The sequence below is a fragment of the Glandiceps talaboti genome, chromosome 3 (assembly GCF_964340395.1).
Source record: "Glandiceps talaboti chromosome 3, keGlaTala1.1, whole genome shotgun sequence".
NCBI classification, from domain to species: Eukaryota; Metazoa; Hemichordata; class Enteropneusta; family Spengelidae; genus Glandiceps; species Glandiceps talaboti.
Genome location: NC_135551.1, coordinates 18905886 through 18920324, shown reverse-complemented (window position 1 = coordinate 18920324; position 14439 = coordinate 18905886). Strand labels below are relative to the sequence as shown.

The window sequence follows — 14439 nt, the reverse complement described above, 5'->3', positions numbered from 1 at the left end:
ATGTTCATGCTAAAGTGAGTTTAGAACATGAAGATTATAGTAACTCAAAAAATTAATGTTGTGAATCAGTGTTCGATCTAGGCCGCGCCATTGCGCAATTTGCGCTTAAAAAATCCGATTGGCCACTATTTCTGAAGTCTGTGAGGCTTTTCAGGCGCAACAATTTGGAGTCCAAATACGCCGTATGTATATAACATTGACAGGTCACAAGCTTTTCGAAACTCGGTATCCTAGATCGAACACTGGTGAATTATTTATTGCAAAGCCAGAAACCCTTCTCTTTTCCTATCATTACTGTACAGTTATATCCTAGGTATTACAATCATGACATCTCACAGATGCCTTCATTAATAAAAATACACACATGATATTTAACAGCCTGTTATATCTGACAACCCGCTGTGTTACTGCAGACTAGGGTAAAATTAGAATGGATCATATTTTACTAGCGGGGGGTTATTTCATAATTCTATCCATTGTATGCGGATACCTGCAGTGTGCAATAAATTATAGTGTAATTTAGCAGGATAGTGAGAGAGAGAAATTGATGTTTTTAGATCACTAAATTGGACAATTTGAGTAAATTGATTCGTTGACACATTTTTATCGGCATATATACATGTAAATGTCTACAAGTGTACAATGTACAGTAAAGTGTATGTATGCAATAAAATGGCCTATAGACTCATGGTTAGTTTTCAAATCATTGCCAAATGTTACTGGAGGTTCTTCAGATTTGAAAACCAATTACATTGTACGAGTCTCTGGTCTAGTGAGAAAACAGAGGTTCCCAACTTTGTTTGAAAGACGATTTAGGTGACTGTCACATGAATGAAATTGAATGATGTTACTTGATGCATTTTTAACGATTTTTGAAATTGATGTAATTGTAACGATTTATGGAATTTTAACGATTTCTGAAATTAATGTAATTTTAACGATTTATGGAATTTCAATGATTTTTGACATTTTAACGACATGAAATTTATGAAAGTTTAATGATTTATAAAATTGATCATTTTGATGTGATTTTAATGATTATGAAATTGATGTGATTTTAGCGATTTTTGATATTTTAACTATTTATGAAATTGATTCTATTTTAATGATTTTCATCCACGTCCTAATTGTCATCATATATACGTCTCAATTCAAATAAGTGTTTGTAAGTGATGTTAAAAAGGAGATCTTCAAAGCTAGATTTGAAGGATGGTTGAGAGGCATGGATTTATTAGACTACATGTATCTGAGTGAAATTCATGTAACTTTTAATTGATTGATATCATGTCAGACTCATTCAAATTGTCACATACATCAAGATACAAGTATTCGTAGGCAGTGCAGCAGCAGATCTTCAAAAATATATTTGACAGACAATTTAAAATTTGACATTTGAAGTGAAATTGATGTAACTTTAATGATTTCATGTCAGATACATTCAATTTGTCGTATACATCAAGGTACAACAAGTGGTTGAAGGTAATGCAACAGCAGATTTTCAAAACTATATTTGAAAAACAATTTAGATAATTAGTGAATTAAACTAATTAAGTGAAATAGACGTGATTAGAATAATATACATCAAAATATGCCATGCATATACATTGTACTGTGAGATAGTCCAGAAACAATCCTAAGCTTAGAGACTCATTCCTGGTTTTCAAATCATTTCGTTAATGTAGGATCAATGGATTTCAAAGCCAATGACAAGGCTCTGGGCTACGACATAGCTTGACAGACTATAAATTATGACATTTTCAGGCCAGGTAGCCAAATTCCTAGGCTAACTGTAGGACTGTAACCTGTGCTACAATGGAGATCTTCAACCCTTTATAAAAGACTGTATTTTTAAAATTCAGTTGCTGCACGGATTCAAGTTAGGGGTTAGGAAGTTACAGGACTGTTGTGCCATTATAGGTCTATGCCAAGATGTGTGCACCTAGGAGGACTCAGTGCACCTAGGACTCAGTTTTTGAAGAATAGTCAGATCAGATTATAAATTATCTTCATTATTGTTATTTGTTAATTCAGGAATGGAGTTTTAGATATGTAGAATGTTTTTATTACTCAACTAAGTACCCTATTTCTGCTTAAATAATATTAGAAAATAATTTCCTGTGTTTAAACATAGCAATAGCAAAAGTGAAATTCAACTCAAATTGAAAATCTAAATTGTCATTTAAATACATTCAGTTACAATTAGACATAAAGAAATTTGAACTATTTATAGTATATTATGAATAATAATATACTAGTTGTAATTAGGTTTCCAATATTATTAAAACAAATGACTGTATTGTACGAAGGAGAAAAAAAAGCATCTACTTGTAGCTCAAAAAGGGGGAAAATTGAAAATTGTTGGAAAAATTGAAAATTGTTGGTAACTCTGTCTTTCCTTTGTCCAATAATTGTAGTGACAGTAAATTGTACTAAAAAGATGCAATTAAATGAAATGGATATAAAATAGAAATTCACCATGATTACAATTTTGTATGACTCAGATGGGTCCATTGTGTTCTATGAATACAGATAATCAAGTAACAGCTGTGATGTGTTATAACTATACATACATATTGTCTGCATAGCCTACATTTGGTATATTTGTATGATACCCAGTACATATATTTGTGTATGTAAATGTGTAGCCTAATTTATAAGAAAGTGTTATTTCATATCAATATGTCATCTCACCGTTTGGATAAGACTGGTACCAGTTATTTTTATACTTACAGTATTTTGATTCTGTAAATTTCAGAGAGCCACTCTGTTTTCGTCATACATCAATAAGTCATATTTTTTGTATTTTTATTGTATTATACACAGGATGTTGAAGTCATAAACTTTTATAGGTTTCCTGTAAATTTTAGTATACCAAGTCTAGACTCCCATTTCTCCATAAATGTCATTGTGTGTATGTGTATCAGTAATTAGGTGTGTTACAAATACACAGAGACAGACACTGAAAGACAGACAGAAATACAGACAGACAGACAGACAGACAGACAGACAGAAATACAGACAGACAGACAGACAGACAGACAGACAGACAGACAGACAGACAGACAGACAGAGACACACAAACAGAGACAGACAGAGAGCCAGACAGACACAGACAGACAGACAGACAGACAGACAGAGACAGACAAAGCCAGACAGACAGAGACAGACAAAGCCAGACAGACAGAGACAGACAGACAGACAGAAACAGAGACAGAGACAGACAGACAGACAGACAGAAACAGAGACAGAGACAAACAGAGACAGAGACAGAGACAGAGACAGAGACAGAGACAGACCCACACAAGACACTGACTCTTGTGTACTGGTACATGTAAAATCACACACAAACATATCACACCACACTACATTTTTTTGCATGTACTGTTCCTCCTTCATTCTATCAGAATGTTTCTGCAAATTTGTGGTTACTTGTAAATGGGTAGATCATTGTAAATTTCATTCAAATTTTGTTGTCTCTACAGTACAGAAGGGATAGAAATTGAATGTTTTTCTATACAAGTACATGTAACAGAACAAAGAACACATATTTGTACGTCCCTGAAGATACTTAAATGTCATAGCTAGTGTCCAGAGATTTTAAGTTTTACATTGAATTGATAGTGAATATTGTGTGAATGCTTATACCTTGTTTTGTGGGTATTTGAATGAGTGATAGGAGGAGACATGTATGACAGCCCTTAGATTCACAGACATATGGTAAATAGCGCAAACAAATAAAATATTAATACTTGTCTCCAGAGATTTTAAGTTTGACATCAAATTGATAGTGGATTGCATGAATGTTTGTACTCAATCTGGTCTGTGCATTGTGGGTAATTGAATGATATACTGTTAGGAGACATGTACAGCAGAATGTCAGCTCTGTATAGACTACTTCACGTTGTAAATAGTTGAAAAGTTGACGCTATATGAAAACATAATGTACATTGACAAAGACAGTTTGACATATTCTAGTAATGTAAAAATGACAGTTTAGATACTACATAGTTGAAATAGTGTATTTGATTTTGAAATAGGATGATAACACATTATTTTTTTCCCTTTTTCCCAAACTGTATATTTCTTAATGTATAAGAAAAGGAGTTTCTTTTGTCATAGCTTTCAATAACAAGGATAGCATATGAATGTTTCAATGATTCCTGTCTAGTATTAGCATCTAGGTGAAACGTCAGTCACTGTCAATATATAGAACTATTACATCTTAGTTGCATTATCGGAATTTGCCATATGGTAAAAGGTGATATGTAGAAATTGGTTTGACATTTGCATACTACGAGATCACTTTATTTATTGAAATAGAGCAAACATATTAATATTTTGACAATGCCTGTCAAATAGAAAAGGTGAAAGGTCAGCCACTGATGATACAATTCTTAAGTTGTATTTATCACAGGGTTGCTCTACTGTAGTCTAGATGTTATCTGTGGCATCAAATCTCAAGATCTCTCTGTAAAGAGATGATGAGGGCAAAGAGATGAGTTGATACCATGGGTAGATGTAGACTAGCTCTACTGTAGTCTAGATGGTATCTGTGGCATCAAATCTCAAGATCTCTCTGTAAAGAGATGATGAGGGCAAAGAGATGAGTTGATACCATGGGTAGATGTAGACTAGCTCTACTGTAGTCTAGATGGTATCTGTGGCATCAAATCTCAAGATCTCTCTGTAAAGAGATGATGAGGGCAAATACAACTAAAGAGATGAGTTGATACCATGTGTACAAATGTAGATGTAGTCTAGCTCTCCTGTCAAAGATTATATCATTTTACCAGTATATGTACATTTAAGTTCTTTGGATATTTACGTTTTGAGATCACTTTTAATTTACTCATTGCAATATTAAAAACAAGCACATTAATATTTGGACATGCCAAATAAAATGGATGACATACCAATCAGTCACAGACAATATGATTCTAAGTTGCATTACTAGAATTTCATTTGACTGTTGTACTAAAAGATGACATTTCAAACTAGAAAGTTTATTTCGATATTTACATGTCATGAGATCACTTTTCATTTATTGATTGAAATACAGCACATACTTGAAAAATTTTGACAATGCGTGTCAAATAAAATGGTTGACACATCAGTCAATCCCTGGTGACATAAGTCTAGTTTGCAGTAACAGAATTTGGCTCTACACTTTATTGTAACAGATTACATTTTAAAAATAGCTAGTTTGATATTTACATGTCATGAGGTCATTGTTCGTTTATTGATTGAAATATAGTATGCTCTTGAAAAACGATGCCTGTCAAATAAAGTGGTCGAAACATCACTCATTCGCTGATGATAAAACTTTTGTTGTCAATGCCGGGAATTCACTTGTAGGTGGGGAAAAGGTGATATTTGTGAATTTGAAGATCTGTTGATTGGACTCCATATATGTGGAGTTTACAGTAAAAAGCTGAATGCAAAGCAATTTATAGTAAAATTGGACATAAAGTACATGTGACGTACTATCGTATGTATAGTACATACAGTTTATAAAAAGCACCAGTCAGTTCATTTAACGTCCAATTTTCTGATAAAACTGGTGTCTACCTTGGTTAATAAAAACAGTTAGATACATACATTAGGTAATCAGAAAACTGCTAAGGGCTGAAAGGGACATAACATGTTTTGAAATGAACAGACAGATGAAATTAACGTAGCTGCAAGGCTTTATTCACTTTCTTTACAGTGTTTCATATAATTTGCATACAAATTGAATACTTGTCTAAACTTTACAAGGATTAACAGGAAATTATATTCTGTAAATAATTTATCATATTTGCAGAATCTTAAAGAGTAGTCAACCGTTTTGTGTGTGAGATGAAATGTACATTTATACTGTTTAAAGGCTATACATGTATGTACAGTACATGTAGGTGCCAGTGTCCTGTTGAACATTTTCCCGCCCAATTTTTTTTGTTTTTTTGTGAATTTTTTCATGAATTTCAGTATGATTTTAGATATGATTTGTAGATGTTGCTTCATTATTTCAAATCTGTTCTTTTCCAAAAATTATTGAACATAATTATTAAATGTTTCTGTAATTTTTAGCACATTTCAATATAATGTTCGACAGAAATAGCCAAATCTTTTTCTGGCCTGAAAAGTTAGTAAATGAATAAATTTATAGAATTTTCTGTAACTTTTTGTCACATTTCAACTTATTTTAGACACAAATCATAGTTATATATCTAATTTCCAACATTTAGTAGTTCAGGTCAAATCTTTTCCAGCCAAAAAAATGATTGACCAAAATTATAAAAAAAAGAAATTCTGTAATTTCTTGGCACCTTGCAGCTTATTTTAGAAACAGTTATACGGTGATGTGAAGATGTTGGTTTAGAAATAATTGCATTTAAAAAAACAAGGAAAAAATGAAGAATTTGATTTTGAGAGAGGTTGACAAATACACGCCTGTGTGGTATAAAAATTGAAGTAAGAATGGACACAATATTTCACAAATGACACCATATTATTGAAATTTTACTGTCAAATACAGATGAAATTGTAGAAACTTAAAGCCATATCTCAATAATTTTTATAAATAATCGACAATAAATTCCATATTTGGTTAAAAGTGTGCCAGCAGACGATATACAACTATTTGTTTTGCTACTAGCAGGCAGCACAAATTGAAAGTGTGACACAAATACATGACTCTAGAGTATGCATGAAAAACAAAATACCAGTAGTATGCTGTAATTAATTTGACTAATTTGTTTTTGGTGATAACAGGAAGTTTGAATTTTTGCAAAAGAAATGATTTTGACTGCTATTCTCTAATATTCACATAAATATAGGAAGTTATTACTTTTGTAGAATTTTGTTGTCAAAGAAAAGTTACGATCATTTGTGAAAATAATAACAAATAAAATACATGTAGATCTGGAACCTCTTACTCAATATATATACGTACATATTTTTTATAAATGAAAACTGTTACGAAAAGTCAAAATATCCTTCAACGTCTCGAGAAATAAGGTCACAATAAGGTCAAAACAATTTCTGGTGTGCTGATAGAAGTAATTGGTGTAATTTTTCATTTAAATTTTTTAGTTTGTTGCCTTGGGTAATATGCTATGCTACTTGTGTGTTAATTTTCACAATATCGAGCAAGTCTACACCCGTCATCACAGTCTTCAAAACAATATGTCATCTTATAACAATATGGCTGTGTTTCGTACAAAACAGAACAGTTTTACATTATCAGGGACTACATGTATCAGTTAAAATCATAGTTACAGAAAACACAAAGTGTCACGAACAAAACAAAGGGTGGTAGTGTAGAGTATATCAGGGACTATCTGTTAAAAATATAGTTACAGAAAACACAAAGTGGTTGTGTCACAAACTAAACAAACAGTGGTAGTCTAGCTGTACATTCTTGTTGTATGTGAAGTATCCGACAGGAAATAGTAGACAATATGTTAGAATAGAAACACTTTAACTCTGTAACTGACACCACTTACCAAATCGATTTCATCAGAAAACTGACTCCACAAGTCACATGTTATGACATGTTGTCATTTTCTACAGGGTTAACAGGTGTGTCTATAGAGTTTTCCACTTCCATGGGTTATGAGGTGACCTCCTTTCAGTAGCTATACATGTGATGTCATTATTCAAATTCTGTCAACTAGTACTGTTTTGATGCATTTTGTTAATGATTTGTCAGAATCCTGTAATGTTGGAGAGTGTTTTTTGTTTACATTGTCATCCCACAATAGTGTATATGTTTTCATTTTCATTATACAATAAAATCATCCAGTGCTGGAGTTCTAATTTTTTCGGGGTACCTAGGTACAAAACATTGCGAACGATTGATGATATTACCAAGCTGCAACCTTTGCCAAAATCATGTCTGGAGAACACAAGTAGATTTTTTAAGTACTTACATACCATCCATAACAAATACACTCACTATAAATGCTCTGGTACTGGTAGGAAAGCCTGGTAAAGTGGACAGGGGAATTTCAAGTAGATTTTACCTAGTGCAATTTACTATCTAGAATAATAAAACATTAGTTACTAGTGGAGAATCCGACCGCAAAATGCTGCTGTATAAACATTGACAAAGTAGAGGAGCCCATTGCTTCAAAAGTCTGCTTAAACTACAATTTCAGTAGAATGTATTACAAAATGTACCACATGGACTGTTATCATTATGTCACTCATTTCCAATGGTAGGGAACCCTGGTAGAATAACTAGGAAACTCAAGCTAATGTCATTGACTGTTTTTAAACAAATTATCATTTCCAGTGGTAGGGAACCCTGTTAGAATGACTCTGAAACTTGAGCTTACTATGGCAGATTTCGATCTTATATATGATGTACGTATACGTGTACATTGTACATATACATGTATGTCAAATTGTCTGAAAATGAAGAAATACCATAATTATTTTTGAAGACAGATATTAAACAATTCATGTACATATACCCGCTATATTACCAATCAACAGTGTGCCTTCTATTCTATGTCAAGTTGATATGCCACTGACACACAGCAGTTTCTTGTGTTGCACTATGTGATGTCCCCCTTGAATGAATGAATGAATGAATGAATGAATGAATGAATGAATGAATGAATGAATGAATTTATTTCAAAAGATAACAAAAATAAGCTACACTTTCAAAGAATCATATGGTACAAATATACAAAATGAATACAAAAGAAAAACATAATTGTTATCTGATGTGGACCATGGAAATAGTTAAGCGTAAGAAAACAAAATATTTTATCATTTTGACCCACAAAAGAAACTTTTGTGTTTTATTACATACTGCCATGATCCAACTACTGTTACCATTTTATTGGACTTTACACATGTTTGTTGTTAGACAGACCATGATAATGACTATTATTATGAGGTCATTTTAGCCATTAGAGGTGATTAGATGAAATTACCATGATGTGAAAAGATTTAAAGAGTACACGTATGTCTGGCTACAGTAGGTGTTGTCTGTGTGTGATATGTGGTACTGTACATGTACTTGTTGTACTATATGTAAGTACACAGCTACATGTTGGTCATAGCTGGGGATCAAGCCAATTTGACGTGCCGCTGATGCACACAATTCTTAGTGATGCACCAAAATTTGATGCTCCCCTATCTCTTTACTATGTGGTGACTCACAAGAAATTGTCAGTGTTGATCTTTTTGACTCACAACAACAAAATTTGGCTCTCATTAGAGGGCTTCGGATATATATGTTGTTCAAATACACTGTACATGTAAACTTAGTACTAATCATGACATTCACAAGCCATTAGCGGTCCAAGTGCAACAAACCCGCGGGCTTGCCTGGCGAAAACGGGTGTCATAAAAGTTGTTTGCATCTCTAAAGCTGTTTGTAGCATTACTTATAATAGCCTAATAAATTGATAACAACTGATATAAGACGGAGATAAGGTTTGCCTCAATTGCAGTCCATGCAGACGGCCGAATAGAGGTTTTACAGCTGTTTACTTGTGTTATGTAATAGCCCATCATCACATGTGTAAATATTGGTACTCTTTGATAACAAGTCCACTTGCTTGGCTAATGGCTTGTCCCAGTAATGTTGTTACATTGTATCATCTGGTGTGTCAGATGATAAAATGTAGCATTGTTTATAGTTAGATTTTGTTGAGCCACATGATATTCTGTTTCATCCTTATTGGCATCTAATGTATCATTATTTATGTGGTCTATCTTTGATATGTTGAACACTTATTGCTAGGAATACATGTACATGATGTTTGGTGGTTGTGATGATCCATGGCTAATCTGTGTATAAATACCATATGTAGTACATTTCAAGGGGAAATGGTCAAGATAATGTTGTAATCAACACAGACTATTAGCTAGGTAGGGGTATACCATTTGATTTCTGGGGGAGGGGATGGAGGTCTTTAGGTCATACCCAGGAAACAAATTTCTGTCCTGAGTTGGTCAGCAAATATTTCCTGCTTTTGGCTAGCGAGAATTTTTTTCTTTCGAAAACCCTCCAGCAACTCCCCCCCCCCCCCCCCCCCCCCCGGAAATCAAATGGTTTACCCCTTACCCAGCAATCATGACACACATGTGGTGCTTTGTTATCACTCACTTTCAGACATGTTTTCTCATCTTTAATCTATGGCATGTCTACTTTTAGAAGTTCAATATGTAGGTCAAGAACTATTCAGTTGAGAATAGATATGAAATATATTATTATTACATTGTATCTATTTCAACATTACATCCCAAGATATACATATACATATACATAGGGTACGGTGACAAGTTTGTAATTGACTATTAGTTATCCCTACAGTTTATTACTGTTTTGTTATGTGAGCCATATTATACCCCAATATTTACATTATTTGTGAGTTGATACATTGGTATGACTAACTGATTGATTGATTGATTGATTGATTGATTGGTTGGTTGGTTGGTTGGTTGGTTGGTTGGTTGGTTGGTTGATTGATTGATTGATTCGTTGATTGATTGATTGATTGATTGATTGATTGATTGATTGATTACATTAACTGTTAACTTAGCTGACCTATATGTATTAAGGTCTCCTCAGAGTTTGTATCATCTGTTGGAATGAGAGTGTTAATGGAGGGGAGGGAGAGATGTTAATGGGGGGGAGGGAGAGATTTTAATGGGGAGGGAGGGAGTGGTGTTAATGGGGAGGGAAGGAGAGGTGTTTATGGAGGGGAGGGAGAGGTGTTAATGGAGGGAGGGAGAGGTGTTAAGGTAGCTACAATGTACATTGTATTGTATTGTATAGGATGTCATCTGACCTACATTACCAATATTTACATTATGTAGGAGTTAATTACATTGATGGAACTGATTGATTGATTACTTTAACTGTTAACTTATCTAACCTATAGTTACTGGTCTCCATGGAGTTCATATCATTAGGCAAAAAATGAAAAAAGGTTTGTTTCGGATAAAACATGACTTCAGAAATTAGGGTAGGTAGGTCAGACTTTTATTTTATTTAAAAAAAAAAAAAATTTTGTTGTTGAGAAAATGCTTAGACCAAAAACGAGATACTCGGAGGTCACAATACTTCAGTGATATTTTGATGAGGTGTAAAAGAAGTAAATGAAGATAATTATCTGTGATGTAGACAAACACAATATGTAGACTGTATTGTATGAATTCAACTGACATTTTTGAAAAGACTCAGTCGATTTCTCTGGAATGGGATTTAAAAAAAAGAATTGACCAAAGATACTTTGACAAGAATGAAATTTTACACGGAAATAGAAGTAAATTCTCACTGTTTTACCTTTTGTTTGAATATTTAAAAAAAATTGTTTAAGGTTGGTGGCTTAAACTAGGGTCGGTCCGGTTACTGGAAACACACCATTTTTGGTACCTTATCTGGATACATGTGTATTGACTGTCGAGTCAGATAGCCAAGTCTCTGGGCTATACTGTCAAGTCAGTATGTCAAGTCAGATAGCCAAGTCTCTGGGCTATACTGTCAAGCCAGTACATCAAGTCAGATAGCCAAGTCTCTGTGCTATACTGTCAAGCCAGTATGTCAAGTCAGATAGCCAAGTCACTGGGCTATACTGTCAAGCCAGTATGTCAAGTCAGATAACCAAGTCTCTGGGCTATACTGTCAAGCCAGTATGTCAAGTCAGATAGCCAAGTCTCTGGGTTATACTGTTAAGTTAGTATGTCAAGTCAGATAGCCAAGTCTCTGGGCTATACTGTCAAGTCAGTATGTCAAGTCAGATAGCCAAGTCTCTGGGCAATCTGAGGTACAAATTTAGGTAACACGTTATCAACAATTGGAGTTAATAATCTAAAAGTGTGATATGGAGTCACATTGGACCAGAATGGGGGGGGGGGGAGGGGGGGGGAGAGGTGTTCAGTGTCATAGTAGGTAGTTGATAGCATGTATAAGGAGAGGCCTCTGAGATGAGGAACAAATATTTTAAGAAGGGAGTGTAGAATTGTACTCAAAATAATCATGTTGATGTGAGTTTACCTTGTAAAGTGGGTTGGGTTAAATTGATTTATGATAGGGTGGCCAAATGGGTATAAATTATACCTCAGGCCTCTTTCCCAGTCATTGAAAATAAATTTAAGTTAAAAGGATGGGAAACAGTCAACTACCTGTATGACAGGTTTACTTTACTTTCTCCTTTTCATGTACATGTACAATGTATCGCCACTGTGTTCCCAAATGTTTGCAAAAATATCATGTCTGGACCCAGGGTGTAAGGTTTGCCACTCGACACACCTACAAACCATAGCGAAAGACACTCCTTGGGATGAAGGCTAGAGTTTCACAAGTTTGAACTGTCTTTGAGTACATGTGTGTGTATGTATGTGAGCGTAAATCAAGGCACTGTGTCGTTTGCAATGTAGGGAATTCTTTATGGCTGTACCTCTCTTTCTTTTCTAATCCCTAGTATTTCTAAAGGCCTAAAAATAGCGTGATTATAGGCTTGATCTTTGCACTGCATTACAACGTACCTACTGTATACGAACACATAAAAGGAATGTGTTCATTTCATCTTAGTGTGAAGTCTAGTTGGTCTCTGGTTTCATTACGACAGAGTTCTATAAATTGTAGACACAGCTGAAATAAACATACCTGGACTTATTAATTACCAGTTTTCACAATTTACAAAAAAGAACAAAAATGATGAATTTATAAAAACTCAAAAATCTTATGAAGAAAGATGTGAATACTTAGTGATGATCTTACATGTATATAAAGACAAACAATTCTACTTTTGTTCAATCATGAACTTGAGAAAGTGGTGTTTTTGCCAAGATGGCAAGTAGGTAAAATCTATCAAGGTTCTCCGATCATTGTATCAGGGTTCCCCTATATATACAAATTTATGATTGTATGAAAAACTGTGCCACTTTTTATCCTTTTCCCACTTTTGTTACCTGAAGTCTGCAGTCTTTTACAGCCAAACACTGGATATTAACCAACTGCCATTCAGCATAAACAGGGAAGGGGAAAACCTCCCGGCACTGTCTATGCCTTTAGGAATATGTGACCATATTAAGACAACTGACATGTACCAAGCAAAATTTGAGAAAACAATTGGTTTTTATGTCATCTCACATCGAGTCCTGTATATGGCGTATACCTGAATTCATTGTGTGTGTGTAAAAGACATTATACTCTTAGTGTCAGGTAGAATGAAAGAAATGATTGTACTCAACAGTGAACAATGCAGGTTAACGATAACATCGTTTTCACACATGACAACGTCAAAACTATGGTCTCACCTGAGCAGTGAAGACAATTACTTTTAGTGTTTCAAAAGCATTTTGTCCAAAAATGTTGATCTTCTTTCTTTGTCTTGAGTGGTTTTCTAGTATCATGCAAACATTAACCAACAAAATGGTCAAAAGCCAGCTAGCAGTATAATCGGTTACTACTCCCCATTGTCACAATAAATCATGTTTATTTTATGACATAATAGTATACAGTTGGATTTGGTGAAGAATTTGTACTTTTTGTCAGGTTGAAGAATTTGTACTTTTTGTCAGTTTGGATTAGTAAGATTTGAATCAGTATCGTGATTATAATCTCTTAAAGGCCCAGTTTGATTAAAATTTTTGTGAAAAAACAGTTGTTTGGCAGAGCTGTAGAAGAAATTAAGGTGTAGAACGGAAGAATGATCCTATCTCATTCATATGATATGCCACTGATAAGATACTGCAAATATGAGAATCAGGGACTGAATTATGGACCTTTAAATTGGTAGAAATAAAGTAATTTTACACATAACATTACTGCAACCACAAATAAGAAGATATGGGTTGGATAGACCACTGTTGTGTTGTATATTTGTACCAGCCAGAATTCCAATTGTTAACCAGGTGTGAATTTATACAGGGAATGTATGGGTGATGTGTATATAAAGACACAATGGACATCACACAAACAGTCTCAAAACATACAAACCATCTCAAAATACACATACCCTTTCCACAGTCCAAATTAACCTCAGTTTGCAGTGAGAAAACAATTCGCAGTACACTTTGTGACCTAGGAGGGGCCAGTAAAATGGCATTTGTTCCTCATTAACTTTTATTCTACACTCCAGAAAGGATGTACTTTTTTTTGCCTGCAGGCTTCCTGGTGAAATCATTGAGATATAACTTGTTCTTTTGAAAAAAAAATTGCTGTTGTTATTGTTGATTTTTGCCATTATAAAGCAGGGTAGGTGAAGAAATTTGGCAGAAAAATGTGTTAAATTTAGTATTGAATTTTAGCTTAGTAGTTGAGGAGAAGAAAAAAACAAGAACTGTAGCAAAAACTGAAACTCAACTTTTGAATGATTAAAATGATTGGATAACTGCCAAGAATTGACACAATGGTAGCATATAGAAATAAGGTCAGGTAGTATGGTCCTATTGTGATTGATCTGTCAGTCAGTCAGTCAATCAATCAAT

The 14439-nt window shown here is 34.0% G+C and overlaps 1 protein-coding gene across 1 annotated transcript in view; it reads left to right on the top strand.

Annotated features, from left to right (window-relative positions):
- The window catches only part of LOC144432555 (four and a half LIM domains protein 2-like), a 75155-nt gene that overhangs the window by 11116 nt on the left and 49600 nt on the right, over positions 1 to 14439 (top strand). The window lies entirely within an intron of this gene.